The 22088-nt window shown below is 42.1% G+C and overlaps 1 protein-coding gene across 1 annotated transcript in view; it reads right to left on the reverse strand.

The window, feature by feature from the left end:
* sdc2 (syndecan 2) overlaps nucleotides 1-22088 on the reverse strand; it is a 48148-nt gene that overhangs the window by 25338 nt on the left and 722 nt on the right. The window lies entirely within an intron of this gene.

Consider the following 22088-nt stretch of genomic DNA (forward strand, 5'->3'; position numbering starts at 1 on the left):
GGTTTACCAACGTACGCTCACACAGCCTCACAGGCTGGCATCCGTTACATATATATATTTTTTTGTTTATTTAAACCACACATACACTCATAATAAAAACATTATTGTGATTTTCGGAGTGTCAGTGAGGGTATCTCGTGATGGTCTAGTGACAATGAGGAAGCGTCGTTCCGAGGAGGACAAGAAACGTGTTTGTGAGTTGGAAGTGTTGGGATTGCGCTGCTGTTGATGTGTTCGGGTCTAAATAAAGTTATTAAAAAGCGGCAGGCTCTGTTTGACTATGTGGGGTCGCTACGCTATGCTTCCGTCTGCCGTCGTAACTGAGAGGTGTGGCCTGACATGATGCGCGTGTGTGAATTACGCAAAAAAATGTTAACATAATTAAATAAATGAGTTACCCCCATTAACGCACTACTTTTGACAGCCCTACTAAATATACGACACGCTTTTTCATGAAGAGATGGGTATATAAAACCCATGTAAGCATATTACCAGTACAGGTTTCTCATCTTTCAGACCAGGATAGCAACCCGTGAATCAGTGAACAGGAATGTATGTATCTATATGTGCATGTATAAATACGTTATCTACCTCCCTGCACCTGCAGGCTTCTCGCTCCTTTCGTGGAGGCATATGGGGTTTGCATGAGAGACATGTGGCCCAGAACACTCTCCTGTGCTCAGCTGCAGAGAGGAATTGCTGATTTAAAAGCTGCGATGGACCCCCACTTTTAGACGGGGAGCCAAGACCACCTGATGGATAGTGCAAGACAGAAAACAGGTCTCTCGTTATCTCCTGCCATTGGATCAGGCTGCTTCAGGAGCGGATGGATGGAAAATCGCCAATTATCTGTGGAGGCCTCAGTTTCCCGTTTTACTTTATGAGCTACGCTATGATTTCAAATACACTACTTTTTTTAAATGCACCCGACACGTTAGGTGTGTTTGCACCAAGTGTCAGTGGTATCGCACGTCGCTAACAATGAGGGCGTCCACGAGTTGTTAGCCGCATCACTGTATAAACCACAGGGTTCAAAGCGTGATAAAATACAAGTAGTAGCGTCCTATAGCAATATAAGACGGTAATATATTGTTGAAAATCTGTGAACTGTGAAGCTGCGAAATTCGAAGCGCAAAATGGCGAGGGATAACTATACCAAATTTCTTTCTTTTTACAAAATAATATTTCAACAGTTTGGCTTTCTCTAGGGCCAAAGTCACATGAAATGGTTCTATTATGATTAATATGCCAAATAATATACTGTGACTATATCGTTATTGCAAGAGGCTGCACGAATATCGCAATATGGATTTTAGGTCATATTGCCCAGCCCTTTCAAAACACCAGTAACGCTCGCATACTCTTTAAAAACAAGCGCTGATGGGAAACATGCCCTTCCAGTGACAAAGTGACAGAGAAAACCAGACTGTGTGAGGTGTGAGAGAAGTGAAGTGTTCTCTGACACTGAGCACTCGAATGCAGCAGGCACTCACAGTGACTGACAGGCAAACTACACAACCAAAATAGTATCTTCAAACAGTTCCTCCCTTACCATCTTACAGAGTAATTGCCGTTCATTAGAAGAAATTAATTGTTTTTTTTTTTTTTTAATTGACACTCATTTGACTGAGCTTCTAATTCCATTGACCTTGCACCTTGCTATTGAACGGCACGTCGATTAGCTTGGCTCTGGAACGCATGATTAGTCGTTAATGAGACTTTTCAGCCTGTAAACTATTTGCTTGACATCACTTCAAAGATTAGACAAACTGAACCCTAAAATCGTAGTAGTATGAACACGATGTACATGCGTAATAGCAGTAGGCAATGTATGGCAAGTATTTTTCGAACTTAAGAGAGGTAGTATGCTGGGGATGTAACGCAAGTCACGTGGGCAAAAACACATATGTATATACAGTATACTGTATACATATATATATATATATATATATTATATACAGTATATACGTGTATACACAGTATATGTTATGGCATGTTTACTGTTGTTACTGGTGTTTTGAAAGGGCTGGGCAATGTAACCTAAAATCCATATTGCGATATTCATTGCAGCCTCTTGCAATAACGATATATTATTTGGCACATTAAAGATAAGAGAACCATTTCATGTTACTTTGGCCCTAAAGGAATTTTGTAAAAAGAAAGCTATGTTGAAAACTTAAAACTAAACAGGGCCAAATTAAAACGACTAAAACGACAAATTAAAAGAGTCGCTTACGTTCTTGTCTGTTCTTAAATGGAAATTTTGACATTCCTGTGTGCGAAAGGACAGTGTATGGAGAGGTTAAACTAACATCGTCTGTAGCGTGTGCCCTCGTGATCATTTGGGAGTTTGTTTTATGGCACTTTCTATGTGTGTGTGTGTGTGTGTGTGTGTATTTATGTGTCTAAGGCACAATGTGTGTCCGCCTGTGGCGAAGGTGTGTGTTTGCACAGCAGAGGTTTATATAACAGAGTGATAGATCTCAGCTGGGAGCCGTCATCACCTTCTGAAGTCATACTAGTTAGTGAATATTAATGACTTTATTTATTAAGCTAGAATCTGTCAGTGGAAGAATGTTGCTATTAATCTTTTTTCTATCACACTTGTAGACTTTTGGTTTCCAGTGCCCCAAATCCACGAGAAATGCTTTCACTCTTGATAGCAGCCTCGAAAAGTATGGACTTAAGAACAGACAGTTGTTTGATTTTTAGGGGCTATAAATTCTGTTGTCACAATTTAGGGCTTTTGACGGCTACTTTAAAAGTGTATCCCTTCTGGGTCTAGAAAATCTACTTCCACACCAATTTCAGTTTTCCGATATTCTTTCCACATGAATACTCTTTTGCACAATGTCAAATGATATCAGTAGTCTGAAGAAAGTCATTTCTTTGCGTAAAAAAAACATACATTGGAACCTTGGTTAGTGTATGTCTTGGTTAGCTTATTTTGCAGTTTATTGTTGAAAACTCACGCAAAATGTTGTCTCGGTTCACATACATTTCCCGGTGATGTTCAATGTCCATTTATCCCTTTCATACGTCATTTATATGTATTTCAAAATGCATGTAAAACTATTCCGAGACACAATAAACGAGATTGGATTAATAGGAGCTTATCACCCTTCCTGGTAAGGTCTATTTAGGGGTTCTGGAGAGGAGGATCCGCCGGATAGTCGAATTTCGGATTCAGGAGGAGCAGTGTGGTTTTCGTCCTGGTCGTGGAACTGTGGCCAGCTCTACACCCTTAGCAGGGTCCTTGAGGGTACATGGGAGTTTGCTCAACCAGTCTACATGTGTTTTGTGGACCTGGATAAGGCATTCGACCGTGTTCCTTGAGGAATTCTGTGGGGAGTGCTCTGGGAATATGGGGTACCGGACCACCAACTTCAGGCGGTTCATTCCCTGTATGACCAGTGTCAGTTTGGTTCGCATTGTCGGCAATAAGTCGGACTCGTTTCCCGTGAGGGTTGGACTCCGCCAAGGCTACCCTTTGTCACCGATTCTGTTCATTTCCTTTTATGGACAGAATTTCTAGGCGTTGAGGGGTTCCGGTTTGGTGGCTGCAGGATTGGGTCTGTGCTTTTTGAAGATGATGTGGTCTTGTTGGCTTCATCCAACCGTGACCTACAAGTCTCACTGGATCGGTTCACAGCTGAGTGTGAAGCAGCTGGGATGAAAATCAGCACCTCCAAGTCCGAGTCCATGGTTCTCGCTCGGAAAAGGACGGAGTGCTATCGCCGGGTCGGGGATGAGATCCTGCCCCAAGTGGAGCAGTTTAGGTACCTCTGCGTCTTGCTCACATGTGAGGGAAGGATGTCACGCGAGGTTGACAGGCGGATTGGTGCGGCATCTGCAGTGATGCGAATCGGTCCGTTGTGGTGAAGAGGGAGCTGAGCCGAAAGGCAAAACTCTCAATTTACCAATGGATCTACGTTCCTACCCTCACCCATGGTCATGAACTTTGGGTGGTGACCGAAAGGACAAGATCGCAGGTACAAGCAGCCGAAATGAGTTTTCTCCGTAGGGTGGCTGGGCTCTCCCTTAGAGATAAGGTGAGAAGCACTGTCATTCGGGAAAAACTCCACTGCTCCTGCGCATTGAGAGGAGCCAGATGAAGTGGCTCAGCCATCTAGTCAGGATGCCTCCCAGACGCCTTCCTGTGGAGGTGTTCAGGGTACGTCCGACCAGGAGGAGGCATCAGGGGAAGACCCAGGACACGAAGAGACTATGTCACTCAAATGGCCTGAGAATGCCTCAGGATCTGTCGGGAGGAGCTGGACGATGTAGGAGGAGAAGGAAGCAAGGGCTTCCCTTCTCAGACCCCAACCTCCGATGAGTGGAAGAAGATGGATGGATGGATGGATGGGTTTACGAGATGAGATTTTAACATTACTTTTAAGAAGAGTACAATTAAAATATACTGTATATGACTGGACAAACTTTTTAAAATTTAACTGGGAATGTAGGTGCATGTTTAAATGTTTATTGTCCCACAAACTGATGATCCACAATATAATTTTGAGACCAAAGAGGGCTCACTCCGTTTATGGTGTTGTTTTATGGAACAAATGCTCCTGTTTGGAGGTGAGAGAAGAGGAAAACAGACATGCATGCACATAGCAAAATAACAAAATAGCAAAATATTCAGTTTATTTCAGTTTATCATGTGATTAATTGATTATTATCGTCCCAGGCCGGGTGCCCGCAAGGCAGTTTTTTTCTGAACACGAACCTCTTGATATCCCTAAAAACTATACAAAAGTGTTTTGTGTTACCATTTTCGAGTGACCGGAACGTATTCATTGGATTTGCATTATTTCTTATGGGGGAAAATGTATTCGGTTTGAGAACATTTGAGAACCGTATGAGTCAGACCTTCTGGGATGGATTAACGCTAACCAAGGTTCCACTACATGGAGACTTCAAAGAAAAAGCTCCAAGTATTGGGTTTCTTTCCTTTAGTGCAAGCCATTCCTAAAGGCTTTACAGCCAGCTTTTTAAAATCCTTGATTCTAAAATGACACCCCAATACAGAGAACAGGAAAAACTAGTGTCTTGTTACTAAAGACATGGATTTTAATATTCAGAATTGCGGCGTTCACAAATGCACTTCACCGTCAGAAGTGTGGTCAAGAAGTTTAAGAATACAGAGTTGGAGATGAGCACTGCTGTTGGTCGACAAAGTTACATTGACGACGCTTCGCAGCCGGTTGCAGCCGGTCACTCTGTTTTGCTGGACACAGCTTGATTGCGTCAACATGATCATCATCATAGTTTCTGTTGCACATTCCTAATGTGTATGTGTGAGTGCGCCCGCATACTGTCTGTGCATTCGAGTGACAGCTGTAATCTTGTGGCCCTACTTTGTTCCATGCAAACTTAGCATTGTTGTGGTATCTCGAAAAATCAAAGTTTTTTTTTTGTTGTTGTTTTTAAATGAGAGGAAGACAAATTAAAGCAGTCTTAAATGGCCACATCATTAATACCGGTGTCTTCCTCAAGACATAAAACCCATGAACTGTTCATGGACGCTTTTCCCAGGTCTATTGCAGACACTGAACGCACATACAGAGAAACTGATGATGGCTTCGACAAATAGACCTTTATCAGCCTTGTTGAAAGGCAAAGGTGGTAGAGTGAAGGAGTAGCAGATGGAGCAATGGCATGCGAGGAGGGGGAGGAGAATGATTTTGCCGCTTTGTTGACTGATCTGCTACAATCCTCGCTGCAGCAATTGAATTTCCATCCAAGCCTCCGCTTAAGAGGATTTGGACTCCGAGGGAGTAGGAAGGCCACGGGACTACAGTGAGAGGAGGGGGACCCAACCTGCGATAAGATCGATGAGAAAGACACATACGCCAAAAGACAACGTATTTGGAAATAAAAATGAAGACTGAAGCATAAAGGAAAGGTCAAGGATAATGCGCGCTCTTGGTAACACGTCATCGTGCTGCAGATGGATAATACCTTGGCTATTTTAAGAGGGGAAAGAAGCAGGTTGAGGAGAGAAGTCTCACATATTCTGTCTGAAAGCATAAAAGAGAACTGGAGTCATTGAAAAAGCGTCAGAAGTGTGAGATGACAGGAGAGGAGCGGCAGGTGGTGATCTCTGATCCCATTATCCGGGGCTAATCCTGGCCATGTCTATTAAGTGTGTTGGCATACATAAAAATGGAGGAATTGTGTTAAGTGTTCAGTCAGGCACTGTTTGTAATTATTACAACAATGGACTTGTGTCGTGTACTGTTACTGCATTGCTGCTGTGTTGCATTACTTATCGGTCTGACAACTTGACATTCCGTCAGGAAAGAAAATGGCCTAAAAGTGGTTAAATCCGGCCTGGTTTGCCCGTCCAGATGTGTGCACGTTCAATAAATTACTACCTAATTCAGTAGTAACACATTAATGTCTACCATATAGAGGTCAAGGCCCTAGGATCATATGGCCCCAAAAGATCAGGGTCACACATCATCTGATTTGCAATGCTGGGATGGTGCCACATCTTATTGCTCTCTAATCTAGTCTGGGCCGCCAATATCACATGACGTTGCAGATATTAAGCCTCCGGGCAAGACAAAAGTGTCTCTTCAGACATTTTGATTTGATGAAGACTGATTGCAGTGTCATAGCGATGAATGAATGGTTGGGTATTACAAAAAACTAATTCCATAATACAAATATTGCCTCCAGGTTTATTGATTTATTTTAACAGAGATGTCTTGACACATGTTTGAAGTGTTTGAGAAGAGTAAACCCAGAAATAAGATGTTCTAAAACATTCATGGGTTATATTCTGGCAGGGTGACGATGCACATCATTTACCACCGATACAGAAGTTGTGTCTATGAGGTGTGAACTGGCGCTTCTCACCGAGACAGTGACAGAATCGGCCGTTGGCCAACAAAAACCTTTCCACCCACAGGGGAACCGGCCTTTCCCTGGTCTGGAGCCAAAAAACACTGTCAGGGGCTAGGAATTTATCATGACCGAAGAGATGAATTAACGCTGTGTCCACACTAACATGGATATTTTCAAAAATGCACATTTTTCCCACTCCGTCCACACGATGGGAGTTTAAAAAAAACCCAAAAAAAACAGTCACTGGCTGTCATGCAGATTTTGGCCAATTAGAAACTTGAAAAAGCAACTACAGCTGGCTAGGTCTCGCATTATAACACCACTGTTAATGAATATACAGTAGATCTTCAGTTAGCGTATGCCCCTGTTAGCGTATTTACATGGAAAATGGATTGTCACTTGCTCCACCTCCTCCACACCTGGACACTCACGTCATGAATCATTTTTTTAATCGTCCGTGTGTGTACCGCTGCACAAAATGAAACCAACAACTGCAAGTCGGTAACTTCATGTTCTATTGTGAAATAAGGTTTAAAAACAGAAAATCATGTCACGCAGTTCTTTTAAATCTCCACTCTGGCTGGAGTTTTCCAAATGCCTAGTTTTTAAGGACGAAAACCTATGTTTGCATGTGAATGAGCGGCCAAAATGCATATAAAATATCTGTTTTCTTGTGGTTTTTGTGGAGTATGTCTTGATGCCAGGGACAACACAAATGAAGTGACACGAGCACCACACTGTCTTGATGTAAACAATGTACTAATGGGATTTGATTGTGGCGCTAGACACTACAAACAAGCAAAATCGCACTAGATGTGTCAAAAATAACCTCCAGTTCCTGCAAAAAAACATGGCTCTGTGTGGGTTCAAGTGTGAACACTGACCAAATCCAGTGTGGGCTCAGCATTACTCATGTATTTGCACATGAATGGCAATTATAGCAAAGCTACATGCCAGACACAATGTGACACGCACAACCAGCAGGCTTTTAAAGAAAATCCCAAGACTGAATCAAATCCATCCCCCAAAGAGGTCGTGCATCCTCAAGCCAATTCACTGAGCAGAGAGGCTGCTCTTATAACCTAATGCCCTATTAAAGAGAACGTGTGAACATTAAGAAGCACGCAGCCACGTTTACCTGTGTGGATTAGCAGTGTTGATGAGTCACATGAGGACAAGATGGCATTTGCTGGACATTAGCTTGCTGTGGCAAGAGGCCACATTAAATCTCCTCATCTCTTATTAGTTCAGTCCGCATGCAACCACTATGCGGACTAATGCTAAGTCTGTTAATTTAATGGAGAGAAAAACCTGTTGAAACAAAGCTTTAGCAGTTCAAATAGGAGGGATTTACATTGTTGGTAGGAATTACTAACCAAGGATGTAGAAACAGATCAGGGAGAACTCCAGCAAAAAGCACAGAACCCCAAAGTAATCACAAACACAGCGGAACCTCAGTTAGCATACAACCCAGTTGATGTGTTTTTCGGTTTACCTGGAAATTGTGCACCAAAATTTTGCCCCGGTTCGCGTACATTTTCCGGTTAGAGTACAATACGGCACGCGTCTTGTTGTGGTATGGGGGAGTTACATCCCGACGTACGTGCTCCTACGTGCAAAAATGGGGAAAATCGCAAGAGACACGCACGGACATGCAAACCCCGTAGGAAGAAAATTGGCAAGCAAATTATTTTCTGCGTGCACGCAGGAAAACCTTGCACGCAGTCTGGTCACAAGAGCAAGGCAGAAGAGGAGTGCGTGTGTCGCAAGTTTAAAAGTACATTGCCCGGCCACGGCAGCTGCTCCTCCCGCGGCGGACGACTCCTCCAGCTGTACACTCGACCGTCGTGGACGCACGGCGGCTGCTCACATAGCGCATCCGACATTAATGAGCCTCGCCCGGCCATGGCGGGCGGCTCGTCCCGCTGTACACTCTGGTTCTCCCGGCCACAATAGCCGTAGGTGCTGTAGAAAACCAGTAGCTTGCAACTGAAGTGAGTGCGCTGCACGAGCCTCGTACGATCCCCACACACGGCACGTCCCCGGTGAGTGAAACACACGACAGCCTCACATGAAGCACATCTAGCTCGCACGCGTCGCACGCCGAACTCGTGATTTAAAAGCTACCAACGGAGGGCGAGGGGCAAGCACGAGTGTGTCACTTGCTCCCTCAGTATGACACGCTTGCAACCCCTCTGATACCCTAACTTCCTCAAACGTCCCAAAAGTCGCGGAGCCCGTGCGTGTCGGGATGTAACTCCCGCTTAAATTGACAACACAGGAGGGATTCTCTGGCAAACCAGGTGCGCTATCATGTGTTTATGCGCAAAGACGAACAGGTAGCACAAATCTATCTGTGACAGTCCAAATGCACGTATGGTCTGCAAGAAACACTTTTCTTTTCGATGCTGAATCATATTGTTTAAATTAAGTACTGGAAACCAAATCTTTCACACAAGAGTGTTTTAACACCCTCAAATGGATTAAGGACAAAGGACTAAATTTGGTTCTTAATCTTCCTGCCAATCCTCAGTTTTCTAGTTAGTATGGTCATTCCCAGTTCTTTTCCTGTGCTGTAATTCTGCAAGAATGTGTGGTTTCTAAAGACGGCAGGCTGTCTTTCATAAAAGGTCCTGAAACAACACAATGTTCTCGCAGACTGTTGCTCCACCCAGAGCTCCAGGTTTACTTTACTACTTTTTTTTTTTTTTTTTTTACTGCTGATGATGACCGTCAAGTAAGTGGAAGGGGAAAAAAAACAGGAAAATTTAAGTGACATCATTTAAACAACCTTAATGGGAAAGCTAGGGGGTGGAGCCACTAGCAAAACCCACCAGGCAACAGATGTTTACGGCAGCGTTTGCACTTAACGTCCAACAAAAGTTGGACTAAAAGCCCCTGCGGTCACTGGATCACACATAGCTAAGTGCAGCCATGCTAAATAGAAGGATAGAACCCAAGCAACCTGGAGAGTTTGTCGGCATCGCTGCACGCCTTTAACAGATGGGTCGAGATGCACAAGGTATAAGCAACTTCAAGTACATATATAATGTATATACTGTAAAATAAAAATGGTTTTAGCTTGCCTTCATGGGACATTTTACACGTTCAAAGTGCATTTCAGAGCCATCCATGTGCAGTTTAACACAATCCTTTAATAACGTCAATCAACTGGCCACTAAACTCCTGCACATTTGTGACGCATACCTGCCAAAATCATTTCAAAATGCAGATTTTTCACTAGATGTCCATCACCCACACAGACCAAGTTGACAACCACTTATATGCAGTACAGTACCTAACGCTCCATGTGCCACCAGTTCTCTGTTTTCTAAGCAAGTGTGCTGGATAATAATGAAAATGTAATAATAATAATACCGTATAATAACACAATAACAGTGGAGCACCGCTCTGCCGAAGGGGTTTACAGACAAGTGTTCAAGCTCACAGATGGCTGTTAACCGAGTGCATTAGTAAAGATTAACGTGCATCGCATTAGCGACTCTGATCATGTTAACGGCTGCGCTCGAGTGACGATATAGTGGCAACTACTAAGTAAAAAATGTGCAGGATGTGATATGAGATACAGAATATCGTGCTACATTCAAAGCGTATATGAAGCACTATTTGTGGGTGATGTGCTGTCAGTACCGTCATTTAGAGCTAATTACTATCACACCAGCATAGTATTCTCAATAGCACTCCAGTGTGCAACAATAAGGCTAAGATATGTAACACAACAGTGTCAGCATCAAATGTGATATCATCAAATCAACGTAGACCAGGCTTACACTGCCATCTTAGGTGTGGAAACATTCCATCTCTGGCTATTTAATGCAGAGCAGAGCAGCGTAATCATGGTGTTATATTCCTACCTTGAAGAGGAGCTGCTTGGATTAGTTTGCGGATATGGTCACGATCCCAATTTTGTGCTACAACAGTGCAAAAACATCTGGACGCCGATCTGTCGTGCAATTCCCCCACATCAAAGTAAACAAAAGTACGTGAGTGAGCAATGTCTGGTGCCTTGATTCAATTAAAAACAAGTGTTACAATTACCTGTGGCTGATATATTCTTATTTGACAAAGTCTGATTTTTCTTTGAAAGTTTTGCACTTTAACATATAAAGATGCGGTTCACTAAACAACACCTGGTTTGAGATTTGTGCCAGGAATGCACATTTTTTCATCTCTGCTCTCTGAATTTGGATATCTGTCGATACCGATAATGGCGATGACAATTAAGGAGCACTCACTGACAGTACGTTCCCTACCCATTTTTCTATAATAAGGTAAGTTGAGTCAGCATGCATTAAGAGGGACGCGTTCTGTGCTTTGTAGGATGTTTTTTAATGATATCCCGTGTGAGCTCATCATTTTCTGTAGAATATCCGTCAATTAAGTGACGAGCACTGAGAATCATTTGCAGTTAGGGATACAACATGTGTGGTCGTTGATGCAAGATGGGGGACGGAATGGAAAAACAATCCACATAGTACATGGCTAGAGTATGAGTTTTTGAGACGATAAAAAAAAAGAGCAACAGATGTGTGAAATGGGTAATTTGCCATGTTCCACAGCAATCTCGGTCTTCCTGATGTCATCAAAAAGCCAGTATTTTTGGACATGATATCAATGGAACACATTTGGCCCTAAGACTATTGAGCATTGAACCAAGAAGCGTTTGATTTCATTTTGTTTAATTGACATGGCTACGGCACTTGAGTGGAAAAACATCTTATCTCAGTGAGTAGTGACCCAGCTTTTATGAGCCGTGACGCCGTATCTCCAGACACTGAGGCAATAGAATAACATTTTCCCCTGCATGTGTTTGTTGATAGAAACGTTCATGTTTCACTTTCAACTTCCAACTTTTGTGCGACTTTTGAGACAGATTTTTCCCAAAATTGTGGTAAATTTCCTAATCACACTTTTTTTCATAGTTTGGCTGGTCGGTGGTCGTTTTTTTGGTGACACGCAGTAGCCGCAGTAATTCATTGACTTGAGCTTGTGAAATAGAATGATACAGAGCATACCAGCCGCTTTTTGTTACGCACTACATTCTAATACGCTCCTGCTTCAGAAACTCTGTGTCTGTAAGTAATGTGCAACTATACTTATATGATACCTGTGTGGACTAAGAAATATGGTATTTTAGACAGCAGTGTTGTTTAATTGGGACGCTAAATATGTCTGGCTGGGAGATTGTAGCTGCTGCATCAGTCACTGACTAACTAAATACACCGGTATGATTTTCAGTCTATTTTAATTAGGGCTGTCGAAAATAGTGTGTTAACGGCAGTACCTAATTTATTTCATTAATTACGTAAAAATCTTTAGCGTCATTAACGCATGCGCAACGTCAAGCCACATCTCTCTGTTATGACGGCAGACGGAGGCACAATGTAGCGTCCAAGCAGAGTCACACAATCTGCAGCTTTTTAATAACTTTACTCTGACCTGAAGACATCAACAGCAGTGCACTTCCAACACCATATACAGTATGTATCGCCAGCTCACAAAGACGTCTCTCGTCAACTCGTCCTGGGAACGACACTTCCTTATTGTCACTAGACCACAGCGAGGTGCATTCACTGCCCCTCCGAAAATGCAGACGTCTTTATTATGCGTGTATGTGTGGTGTAAATAAACAGAAAGACAAAGAAAAACAGTAAGTGGATACCTCTCACTAATATAACTCTTACTGTGGAAGTATAATATGCTGCATTTAAGGATGCTCGGAAATACCAGAAAATACATCTACACTTAAAACATGTGAATTCAACCCTTCATGGTTCATAATAACATGGTTAAAGTGTGATTCAGATGTTCTGCTACTATTAGAGAGACTAGCGCTACACAAAAACAATTTCAGACATATGTGCTATCTTTTAGCTTGATTTCAATTTTCAGTTCATTTGGAGTTCAATGTATTAAAATATATATAAACCTGTTTGCCTGTCATTTATCTTTCTGTTCATAACATACAGCAAAAATGGGCATATTTCACACATTGTGGCAAATGATGATTAATCATGATCGATTAATTTCAAAACTGTGATTAATTTGATTAAAATTTGTAATCATTTTACAGCCCTAATTTTAATTCATAAAATGAGGTGCTGTTGTTAAAATACGGCTGTTTGATGCATTTTCATACACTGGGATGCATCCAGGCGTCATGTCACATATTAAAAGTAGGGGTATCCCGATACAACTTTTTCACTTCTGATCCGATTCCGATATTGCAGCCTTGAATACTGGCCGACATCGATGTCAAGCCGATATCAGCACAGAACATACATACTTGTATTACTTGTTTAATAGCGTGTAGCGTTAGAAAAAGGCTTGATCAAATGATATTACTCAGAGATTTAATAGTCAGCAACAGTGAGTAGGAGAAAAACTGACCCATTTACTTCTTGATGCATCTGGTGTATAGCTTTATCGACAAATGTCTCAAACAGCGATAGATGTTTCAGGAAACTGTGGTGTTGCGTAAATCCTTCTTCAAATGTGCGATGAGTTTGGTCGTATTAAACTTCCCCGGTTCAGTGCCACCACGGGAAACTTGTGCGTGACAAGTTTTGCATGCAGCGGCAAAGTCTTTTTTTTAGACTTTAACAAAAAACACACCGACACGGCTGACATCCCGCCTACTCCTCGCTAAGCACGCTAGCACACGCTGTTGTTATCACGTGGGTTTTGCATGCTCAATAGAAGGGATGCTGCTGGATGGAAGTGTCGGTACGGATTAGGGAATGGACTTCTTGTATCGGAGTACCAACATCAGAGATTTGAGATGCAGGCCGACATAATCCGATAATGTTTGGACCATTAAAAGTGTTTTCAGTGAGAACATTCTGACATTTATTATACAGGTAAGGTTTTATTGTATCCACGTACTTAAAACATTGAATCATTTCAGCTTCCGTAGCTTTAGTTTGTCTCCTTGTTGGTGTAAACATGGTTTTGTCTTCTTCTCTTTTGTATTGAACGTTGTTAGGAATGGCGCCATGGCATTCCTAAAAAAGCTCGCTCTGATGATAGCGCGATTATAAATACAGGTAAGCGTGACTTACGTCCGAAAAATACGGTCTTTTCTTTGAGAATAACATGCTCTCACAATGGACACATGTTCAACATTTGGTGGAGGCATTTTCTGACATTTGATCCTGTAGTAAGCCGACATCAGCGGCACATGGTTCTGTTTCTTTCACAACCCCCCCCCATCAGGTTAGAGACTTTTTTCACACCTCGCACAACAAACCCCCAGACAGGTCCCGGCTCGGAAAAACCTGAACACCAAAAGGGAGACAGGCTTCACGCTCACACAGCCCCTCAGCTCGCTCGCTCCTTCCCCCTCTCCTTCCCTTCTCCCCTACCCAAGCTGGAGGCAGGCAGTAAAACGAATGAAAGGAAGAAAACAGACATCCTGACACATAGGGGTCCCCACCCCCCCCCCATTTCTTTTTGTCACAACCACAAGCCCCTACACCACGGACCTGCCAGGGAAGTTTCCATTTGCTAAACTAATGAAATGGTGGGGAAAAAGAGAGGATGATGGTGAGAGTGAAAGAGTCATTTATCATTTTTTCTTTACGTTTTCATCTCAGTTCATATACTGTACATACACACGCATACAGTTTTTTGCCTGATAATTGACTGACTGGTGTGGCCCAAAAAGAACCAGCCCCTTAATGTGTTTCCCTCATGGCTTGGAAGCTGATTTAAGCAGCGCATTTAAATATTTGGCCATTTAAAGCCAAAATGCATAGCTGGAGGAACATAAAAAAAAGGCCCAGATGTACCATTAGCTCGCTATTTGTGAGTCATGTATGCACAAGTCACCACCAAAGCCTTTCCCCAACTTGTCAACAAGACAGAGGATGGGAAGGATAAGGGGGTGGTGGCGCAAAGCAACCCCTCGCAAACATGCCAGCGGATGTTCTCAAATTCAATACAAACCCCCTTTGAAATGAAAGGAAAGAAATGCATGAGGTGGAAAATAATGTTCCCGTGCTTCCAAACAGCTGTGCAACAGGGCTCACTCCGCCAACACGGTTACGTGGCGTTGGAGAGACCTGAAAGATACACATTAGTTTCACTACAATTGCACCAAATCAAATTAGTTGAAGGTTTATCAATGCAAGTGACCACAGCAGCATTTAATTTGACATGTAACATATTATATTGCGGACTGTTTGTCCATGCAGTAGCTTCTTAACACGCCGTAAGGTTTACTTAACGGACTATGTAGCTAAGCTAGCTGGCATCCGTTACACACGCACTTACCACAGCCGACCCGGTCGCGCATTATAACACATTTGTTCGTCAATATACCGTCCCTCGCTCCTTTGCGGTTCGAATTTCGCAGCGTCACTCTATCATGGTTTATCAAAATAAATAAATTAATGAATTCGTGTTTTTTGCGTGATTGACTAGGCTCTATTATTAGTCAAAAATGTGCACATTTAAGCAAATTTGACATATTCTTGGCCAGAATTAAGCATTATCAAACATATTAATGGCTAAATGAATGAAAATACAAATACAGGTATAAGGCATTCAGAAGATGGATTCAAAGATGTGAGATGTAGTATTCTACAGTGGTCACTAGGTGTCAGTAATGTTACATTGATGAGACAATAGCCACTAGGAAGTACACATGGTAACAAGATTGGGTAATATGAAAGTAAAGTTGATTACCGGGGTGTTACTTAGTGTATTGAGGGCTCTACGTAATGATGTTAAAAAACACATTTAGAACCAAATTTGTCCTAAACAGGTTTTTTTATTCTCTAACTACGAAATATTCAATTTATAAATAAGGAATCCTACTTTGCGGAAATTCACTTATCGCGGCCGGGTCTGGAACCAATTAACCGCGATAAAGCAGGGATTACTGTAGTGAGATATTAATATTTTTTTTTAATCTTTAAAATCAGGACAAACTCATATGCAGCACAGGGAACATCGTGTTTTATTTCATCCAGGGGTGAGCAAACTGCAGCCCGGGGGGTTTACATCAGGCCCACCAAGCGTCTTAATCCGGCCCACCGGGCATTTCCAAATTCTTTTTTTAAAACTTGGGCCCGTTGTGAGATCATTCAAACATGCAAAGTCTGGCGCCTGGGTGTCTCACCGAAAATTACAGTAACATTACTGACACCTAATGACCAATGTAGAACACGACGCTAACATCGTTGAATGCGTCTTTTGAATGCCTTATATTTGTATTTTAGGTCATTTTGCCATTTTTATACTTGAAAATGCTTAATTTAAGCAAAGCACACTTGCTTTGATATCATCTTTTAAACTAATAATAGGCCCTAATCAGCCAAGAAACAGCGTGATTTATTAATTTATTTATTTTTGAAAAACCGTGATAGAGTGAAACCGCAAAATTCGAAACTGCAAGTGGCGACAGTGGGACAGTGGGATACAGTGGGAGACAAATAACGCAGAGCAATTTGTGAGGTCTGATTTTTTTGAGGGGGCATTTTTGTGACGCAAATGTATTACTCTGTTGAACGCGCATTGTTTTGAGAAGCCAAATTCTTTACTTAAATGGCCCCAGCAACTAAGTGGAACTAAATTCCTCGTCACGGATCTCAGACCAGAACCGAGATCACGGGACCGATTCGGGGCAGGGGGGGGGGGGGGGGTAAGTCACTGTTGATGCACTAGACTCCAGATGGGGATGTCATACAACTTCATGTCAAAAAATCTGAACTATCCCTTTAATATGGCGGCAGCGTGTAGCCAGGAACAGGCAGCAACAAGACAAAGGGAGTCAACATGTCCTCTGTGTTCTACCTGTGTGAGCGCACACAGAGTGACAAAACAGGAGTTTGCGCATGGACGCAAAAGGAAAGGGTGGTAGAGGAGCTGGTTGCTATTCTGCTCTCAGTGGTCCAGCAGGAGCCTCCCCCCTGCCTTCTGTGGAATCCATTTAAGATTGCATAATGGCTTCCAGGCAGGGGCAGAGTGAATGCACCCCCTGAAGGGTCGGACACCAATGAGTAGGTAGCTTGCTCTGCTGAGTACCAAGTGCAGACTTATCAAATGTTGGTGGCAGGTTTGTTAAAATGAAAACAAAGCAGCGAGATGGATCGAGGGAGGTAGGTGGGCCGTGTCTGCATCTTCCGTTCGAGGAGTTAATGCAAAATAAAAGAGCATAATTAAATATACAACAGCACAGGCTGCAGTCACAGCACAGCATCTGGCTTCTTTTTTTGTGTGACACTATGTGCTTTCATGTTAACCTTTCATCCATCAGTATCAAAAAAACAACCCTTTCTAGCTGGTCATCTGCTATTTTTGCATATTCTTCCCTGCTGCTCTTTCCAATCTCAAGAATAACAAGAACGAGGTCGATTTTCTCATCTCATTACAAGACATTTCATTTCATTTCCGATGTACACACCTAATTTAGCCACTGAAACAACAAAGCAAGTACCTTATTCAGTCCAGTACCCTGGGAATGAGTGTCATCAGGATACGTACAGAAAACACATTAAGAGCAGTGAAGAATAACACACTTTTAAATCCATACAGCCATCCAATAAATCGATGCAATCTTGAGTGTTGTTCCCACTCGATCTGAAAGTAAATGATGTGTATAGATGTGTTTTGTGCAAAGTGCGGGTTGAGTGGAAGGTCAGCGTGCTTGGCTCATTTCATTACCACCAAATCAGCAGATACGAAACTTGCATTCAGTCCAGAAAATGAAACTCGAATACCCCACAGGGACCAAGATAATACACCCATCACAATACAGAGCATGCACCTTTTTTACTGTCCTTTCAAACGCCACGTCCATATTTGGCCCGTTCGCCCTTGAAATAACATAAGGGATAAGCTCCAGCTTAGAGAATCTTTTCCTTTTGACTATTTGAGGGGAGTTGAGTAGTTTATCACAGCAATCTGACCTCTCCTGCCCTTTTGAGAAAACTGCAGTGAGCTTTCACCTTCAATATGTGAAAAGACCATAATAGTTCTCTAGTCCTTAAATCACCTCAACTTGTAACAACACAAGCAGTCCATGTGATTATGTACCTTTTACTAGCGCTATTTCGCATTCCCCTCTACTCACATTTACATACTCTGGGAATATGCATGCTAAATGACAATGAACATGCAATAAATATGGTACAGCGGGGTTCCCAATCTTTCCCTGAAATTATTTTCCAGGACATTTGCAGCTGTTACAGAGACAAGTTCTAACGTCATGAGGGTTGCAACCGACGATTATTTTCTTGGTCAATTAATCTGAAGCTTGTTGTTTTGATTAATCGGACAATCGGTTAGCCTTAGACAGACAAAATCAATCGGAAACCAAACAACAGTGATTTGGTCTGCAACACATCAGAAGAAAAGCAAAGACATGTCACCGTTTTCCAAAGCCAGAGCTGATGTATGTGAATATCTTGTTTTGCCGAAAGATAATAGGTCTGTTTTCATGGAAGGTAAAAATATTCACATTCGAGAGGCTAAAATCTAGGATGTTTACATTTTTAAATAAAAAAAAAAACATTTTGTCAAATACCAAAATAGCTGTTGATTAATTGGATCAATCATCGATTAATTGTTGCAGCCCTAAACGTCATACAGACCAAGACGAGTGACACTTTTACACTTACAGTTGCTAGTTTTGTCTCTAGGTGCTAAGTCCTTCTGAAAAGTCGCTGAATTTAGCAAGAACTGCTCAAAGCGGATATGCAAATTTGATTGGCTGGTAGCATCTCGTGGGGCGCTGTGCCGACTAGGAGTACAGAAGCGCTGTGCCTTAATGTTGCCCTTAATGATAAAACATTTTTCAGGATACATTGTACCATTTCCAGGACATGTGATCTTTTTTTCTACTTTTACATGTTTTCCATGACCGTAAAATCGGTCAACCATTTTCCACGGTTTTCAGGACATGTAAGAACCCTATACAGCATATTAATGAATTTAGTCAGGATAGTGGCGGTCATCGGTATCTGTGCTCAGCTTGCGATCCTGAAAGTCATTAACACAACGGTTGCTATCTTAGTTTTGCTGAATACTTGAGAAAATCAGTGGAAATTGGTTCAGCGGTCTCCCCAGTGGTTTACTATAACACACAAACCAAAATAAAACATCTGTTCCAGCACTTCCCTCCATTACATGACCAAAATTACAGCGCACGGTGTTTAATGAGTGGCATGCAACAAAACAGTTTGAGTCAGTCTTACTTCCTGGCATAGCCTTTCTTAATTATTGTCCTTGAAAATGTCACCCGCTTCAGCAAAAACTGTGGAAACATTGACGCTCAATGTGACTTCATGACTTTATCCCCCATAAGATATGACATCAGCCCCTTTAGTTCCTTTCATGGGAAGCTGCAAGATTGTCCTCGCATGATGCTGGAGTAGATACTTTGCAATAATTAAACTGCGGTTTGTGTTCTCCACAGCAATCGAATTGAAGTGTGGACCAACTGAACCGAGCTGATACTTGGTGGTCTACGTTCGGTTCCGAACAAACTGGGGAGAAACTGATGGTTAATGTACTACGCATCCGATCAAGGAAATTGTGTCAAATGTCCATCCTTACTTAATAACAAAGTGTCGAGATCATTTGGTTTTCTCTCGACTCCATTGCATACCTGAAAGTAGCATTCTGGAAAAATAAGGAAAATGGAGAAAACATACGGGAAATTTTGATCTTTCCACCAAGCACTCCCGTAATATTTTTTTTTCCATCTTGAAAGCCTGACTTTAGCGACTATAGGATGAAAAACGGGAGGGGTGCCGAAAAAATCAATTCACGTCCGTGAATTGTGATTGTTATTCATTATGATTCTGAATTCATTCAAAATGTTCCAAATTTTTTTGCGCTTACACGGTGCGCATACTGTTTGCCGGGTAATGGCTTCTGTAGTGTTTTCTTCCAGCAAGAGGGGAGGGTACGCCGTGCTGCTCGTGTTAGTTAGCGAGCTAGCTAGCTTTAGATGTTGGTAATGTTTTGGTATGGAGGAGAAAGAAATGTTTGGGTGCACTTCGGAATTTTCCGGTTAAGAAGGGCCGTGACATGATGTTTATATTGTGCAAAATCTGTACTGCAAATACGTGGATAATATAAAGTAATATAACTATTATAATATAACTATTTCTCAGAGCTGTTTGTCTCGTTTATAAAGGAATGTAGTTCATCCAGCAACTGGCACCCGTTGTTACAAAAGGAGCATTGATTGCGAGTCGAGGATTTGTTTGAATTGATTCAGAATCGAACAGTTACCCAAACAAACTAAATTTAATTGAATCGTGAGTTGTTGTAAGAGTCCCATGCCTAATTGACAGGTATGCTCCACTGCTCAAACCCTCTTGTGACCCTCATGCGACCAATAGGAGAGCAGTCTCCTGTCATTTACCGTGTTGAAAGGAACAAACCATTGGAAGATGGACCGGGCCCACAGAGGTATTTCTTGAACTCAGTAGTGTTGCTCACCTTCTCTATCAAAATGCTGGCACTTGCAACTTTCTTTCTCTCCACTGCGGGATATTTTGCAGCCATGATTAATAAGAAAATCAGAGACTTCAGTGCGTGACTGTCTTAAGGAACGACAGAGTCAACCGCTGATTACCTCGTACACGGGTGACAGAGCTGGGGAACAACGACTTACGGTTTCGGTTTCCATGCCACCAAGATGCTAACAGGGACGTTTTGTGATAAAAATACATTCCGAACACAGTTAGACTTGCACAGTGTATTAATAAGGTGACAAAACGCGCGCCATATTGTGAGCTAAACGAGAAATGTTAGCCTCGTTTGCGTAAATTTTCAACGTAAACGGAAAAACACGCAAACCACGGTTTCACTGTTGTTCATTTCTAGCAACCGGTGGAACAATGAGCTGTTCTTCCACCAGATGACGGAATATACATAATTAACCTGTGTATCCACCTGTCATTCATACAAGCTTTTTGATCGGTGGTGTGCCATGAGATCTTTCCAACTTGGCTCGATAAATGTTGGGAAACACTGCCGTAAGTGACTGCTAAGTGTGGGCGGAGGGGGAAAAAAAAACAAAAAAATGACGACATCTGTCTCTGCGATGGAAAAAGATAGCCTTTGATGTTGACGGGATTGATTGTAATCAACATTCTTTCAAAAAAGACAGCCAATAACATCCCTGTGATGCGCTAATTAAAACACAGACAGATGCGCCTCAAGCAGGTTATCCACCACTCGTCAACACTAGCGCCAAATGAGAATCAATGTCACATGTCAAGTGGCAGCAAGGCCTCTCGGGGACACTGATAAAGTGGAAGTGGGATATTGATCAGGTTAAAGTGATTTATTTGCAAGACACTGTATGTAAAGTTCACAAAAACAAGCCACGTCGTCAAGGGATCCGAGGATCGTCCGTGCACGAAATCCAATACTGTATCTTATGGGTGCAGAGGCACAATGTCGGTGTTGTTGAACAGACACTGTGGCTGCTGACGGAGGGCAACACCAGGTCAAAGATGAGTACACACGGTCAAACGTAAACATGTGAACAAATACAACAAAGGCATTAAAAGCATACGCGTCTGATTTAGCTAATTGGACCACCAGCTCTGACAGAGGACCAGGCGCCGGGCCAGGCGGCAAGTCACAACCCACAGGGAAACAACAAGAAGAGGGGGGGAAGGTCAGTAATGACAGGGGCAGCACATGATGGTGCCAAAATCTGTCACTGCAACCACCGGGCCAATTTGCAGTGGGATGCACACAGAACAGTATGAGGCACACTCACATAGGTGGGTAGTAATGCACAAACAAAAACTGCATTTACAAAATCAGCCACTTGCATATGCTTCCTTTTAACTGGTTAATATGTTCTGTATTATTGTAGTACGCTACTGCATTGTATTCTGTTATTATTAGTTAGATAGGAGTAGATATATCAACCAGAACTGAGCAGTATTATCTTTGTAAAGGCAGGATTTTGAATTGGATCTCATGAAGGATATGTATAGAATGTATATAATAACAAAAATATATATAATAAATACAAAAAATAACAAATACATTAAAAAATATATTTTAAAAAACACACACTACAACTATACTATAAATATAAGTAAAGCTATCTTATGTTATGGGCAGTGTTTTGATTAGTTAAGACAGCTCAGATTCGTATTTGTAATCAAATTACATTAAAAAAACACATCAAATTGACAACTGCGTCGTATGGGATTTATGTTGTATTGACT

Source organism: Dunckerocampus dactyliophorus, chromosome 20 (assembly GCF_027744805.1).
Source record: "Dunckerocampus dactyliophorus isolate RoL2022-P2 chromosome 20, RoL_Ddac_1.1, whole genome shotgun sequence".
NCBI lineage: Eukaryota > Metazoa > Chordata > Actinopteri > Syngnathiformes > Syngnathidae > Dunckerocampus > Dunckerocampus dactyliophorus.